This window comes from Propithecus coquereli, unplaced genomic scaffold, assembly GCF_000956105.1.
Source record: "Propithecus coquereli isolate 6110/MARCELLA unplaced genomic scaffold, Pcoq_1.0 Scaffold249, whole genome shotgun sequence".
Taxonomy (NCBI): domain Eukaryota; kingdom Metazoa; phylum Chordata; class Mammalia; order Primates; family Indriidae; genus Propithecus; species Propithecus coquereli.
In genome coordinates this window covers 2883020-2886920 of record NW_012148052.1, presented here as the reverse complement: position 1 = coordinate 2886920, position 3901 = coordinate 2883020, and the positions used below count along the sequence as shown (strand labels likewise).

The following is a 3901-nucleotide window of genomic DNA, read 5'->3' as shown; positions in this document are numbered from 1 at the left end:
TATTTATCTATCATGCTAGCTATATAAAAACATAGAAAGATATTTAGAATGATATTATCCAAATGTTAATATTGTCTATTTTTAGATGGTGAGATGTAGGGGTTGTTTTTTGTTTTTGTTTTTGTTGATCGCAGCGACTTTATTTTAGTGGCTTTTCAGGCCCCCAGAAAAGAGTCTCTTTTGATGGGGCTGTCACCCAGTCAACCATCTTCACTGTGGAGTCTTAATCACTTGATTCTGTTGTGTAGATCACAAAGATTCCTTCAAATATCTCTTCTTTCATTCCTTCATATTAGGTTACACATTCTGAAAGTACATCTATCTTTCTCTAATACTTCGAGGTGGCATATTCTGGTCTCCTACATTGTGTTCAAACCAGGTTGCTGCTGCTTCTCCATCGTCACTAATGCTTTCATTATCTTTTTATTCCTCTTAGCACAGTCAGGGCATGATATATTTATTATCTTCTAGGCCCGGGGGTGGGAAATGGCAGGCTGGTAACAGGAAAAGAGAAGTTATCTTCCTGGGAGTGGCAGGCACCCAGGACTGACCTGCATGAAACTGCAGGCGAACCCACCTCTTTGTGTCTGCTGAGAGAGCTGAGCCATGGACCACACACCACCTGACGCCAGAGGCTTGCGTTAAAAAAGCCTCAACAGGCACTCCAGGCGGAGGAACCTGGGCTGCGGAGGTATGGCGGCGGGCGGCTTCTCGGAGGAGCAGTTCCGGGAGGCCTGAGCGGAACTCCAGCAGCCCGCGCTGGCCGGGGCCGACTGGCAGCTGCTGGTGGAGACTCTGGGCATCAGCATCTACCGGCTGCTGGACCAGGTACCAGGAATAAGTGGTGACCAAGGAGGAGGAGCTGCGGCTGCAGTGAATGAGCTTTTGAACAAGAGTCATATTCACTGATGAGAATAAGCCCATAGTACATAATGAAATGCTGGGGGAAGGATGCTATGGAGAAGATAAAGTGGGAAGACAAAGGAATAAAGAAATGGCATGCCAGGGGTAGCTGCAGTGATTGGTTTTAGATAAGGGAGTCTGGAAAGCCCCTCCACCGGGCTAACATTTGGCTGGAGATACAAGCGAAGTGAGAGATTATTCCAGACATTCAAATGTCCAGAGGAGAAATGTACCAGTGAGTGTTTCTCAAAGCTCAAGCCCATTACAATTACGTGGGAGCTTTAAAGGCAACACCAAGCCCTTACAGATTCAGATTGAATTGGTCTGGGGTAGGGCTTGGGTGGTCCTTTTGAAAAGTTCCCCCTTCACATCGGGGTGGATTATTCTACTCTGTCTACTTCTGTGTATGTTTGAAATTCTTCATAATAAAATGCTTTTTTTTTTTTTTTAAGTTAAAGCTTCCCAGGAGATTCTTATGAGCATGCTGGATTTTGAGTCACTGAAGTAGAGAAACTGAGCACTAATCCTTGAGCCAGGCTGAGCTTGCTTTGTTTTCTGGGCAGAGCCAGAAGGTGGACAGGCCTGACTGGGGCTGAGGTAAGAGCCTGGCTGTGGCCAGGCCCACTTACAAGCCAGGTGATGTCAGCCAGGTACCTTCTCATCTAGAAATCTCAGCTTCCTTACTTGCAAAACAAGGATGATACTTACCTTTCAAGGTTATTGGGAGAATTGAAAGAAATGATACCTGGCAGAATGATTCTCAAACTTGAGTGTACATTGAGTGTGCATTAGAATATATAGATACGTATGTGTATATACATATATTTTTTCCTTTTCCTTTTTTCCTTTTTTGCATTCTATTTCTAACCAGTTGCTGAGTGATGCCAAAGCTATTAATCCAGGGACCTTACTTTGAGAACCACTGGTACAAAGGGAGCATGTAGCATGGTGTTCAGGGGGTCTTGACATTGACAGCTAAAGCCAGAGGCAGGAGAGTCCCCTAGAGATGACACAAGGGAAACTGAAAGGTGAGAGTGAGATAAAGGACTATCCTAAGACAAAAGCAACGTCCATTTGAAGACTCGCTCTCCCTGATTTTTAAATTAGTGGCCACTTGGGAGTAAATGTGGTCCCTTGAGCAGTGCTCAGAAGTCCCCGTAGGGTCACTTAGAAAAGCTTTTCCAGTGATCTACAGTCAGGCCTTGCAGGAGCTTTGGGCTGCCTTACCATGCCAGGCCACCGCGACATGCCCTCCCCCCCCCACAGTGAGAAACCGCACACAGAACTTCACAGCTTTGATTTGAACAAAATAAATGTTCGACTGGAAAAAAAAAAAAAGCCTCAACAGAAACAGGAATGCAACATGAATTCACAGCCTTAGGCTGAGCAGCTCTTGCAGCAATCCTTCCCCACGATGCCAACAAAGATTCTCAAGGCGATGATATCACTTCAACTATATTAGTCTCTTTTGCTTTCTCATTCATTTTGCAACTTTCCTGAAGCCTTGTTCTCTTGGTCCCGGTCTTGTGTTTCATTACAGTCTCGAATATGACTGTAATCTGCCCTCTTTTGATGTTTCAGGAATATCATGTTTCTGTTCAGGATAAGGAAGCTGCTGAAGCCTCAGAAAAACTTCTATTTTCTTGCCATCAGTACTCAAATTGAGTTGTTGGCACGAGTTCTGGAAAGTGTCTCAACAGACATTATTAATGGGAGGCAAAATGGTTGGCAAAGGAAGAATTGGTGTTTTACCTCTAGCTTTTGGGGGAGCTGAATTGTTCATTTGTTGGACATAGACGAACTTCATTATGTTTCCCAGGCTTGTTCGGATTGACAGCAGAAGTTGAAGAAACAGTTGCTTCTATATTTGATTCTTCTTTAACTGGAACCAATGTCAAAATCACACTTTCCTCATCATCTATTTTCTCCTCAGAGAAATTCTTCTTGCGGCTTTCATGACTTGAGTCTGACATTTCCAGCAACACCTAGGGGAAGGGAAAGCCAGCAATGTTAAGGATATGTGCAGTTTACTTCTTTTAATCTCAGGTGTTGTTTCTAAAAAAAAAAAAATATTTTCCCCCAGTTTTATTGAGGCATAATTGTCAAATAATGAGATTTTAGGATTTTTTTTCTTTTTTGCATTGCTTATTTACAATGAAAATGTAATATTTTTATAAGAACAATAAGCTGATTTTTCTTAAAACATAAAACAAACCTTCAGCACTTCTTTCCCTAGTCTTCAGGATAAAGTTTAAGCTTTTGTATTAAAAATATTGTAAGAACCCAAACTGTCTTTCCAAACCTATCTCCCTTTACTCCATATTTAAAAGGGCTGATCTATAAGGAGTACTCCCTGAAAATTCCTGCCCCTGCTCCTTTGCCCAAATAATTTTTACCGTCTAGAACAGAATTGCCACCCTTATTTGACTTAAACAAATACAATCCATCCCACAAAGCTCAACCCCTAGTCCATCTCTTTCACTGGTCTCCCCAGAGCCCCCAACATTTCCTAATCAAATGGTTAAGAGTATCCATGTAAAGCAGTACCAATATAGAGAGTTCTCACTTCCTCTGGATTTGGTTCTAAGAGGAACTATACAGTGGGAGACAAAGTTCTCTCAATGTAAGTCAATTCTAGATAGTTACTAATAAGTAGCCTCTTAAGCTTATTAAAACAAGTAACAGGAATTGAGAACTTGCAAAGCCTGAATTTCAACGTAACTTCAAAGAATACGGAAAGTTCATAAGGTGCATCAGTTCCCTGAATAGACACTATAATTCAGAGAACAGCGGGAACATAGAGTTGTACCTGAATGCTCATAGGTTTCAATTTCTTTTTCTTTTTTTCTTTTATGGCCACCCATGCTAACAGGAATCAATTTTCTTTTTTGACACAAGAAATAAAAACACTCTTTATAGATTAAAAATGTTTAATACACCATGTTATAGTTGGGTTCTAAAAAACCCAGAAAACTTGCTATTAAAAAACACACTTAGG

At 41.6% G+C, this 3901-nt stretch overlaps 1 pseudogene; it reads right to left on the bottom strand.

The window, feature by feature from the left end:
* Window positions 1–359: 359 nt before the first annotated feature.
* Window positions 360–2876, bottom strand: LOC105812266 (annotated as a pseudogene).
* Between the last annotated feature and the right edge of the window lie 1025 nt (window positions 2877–3901).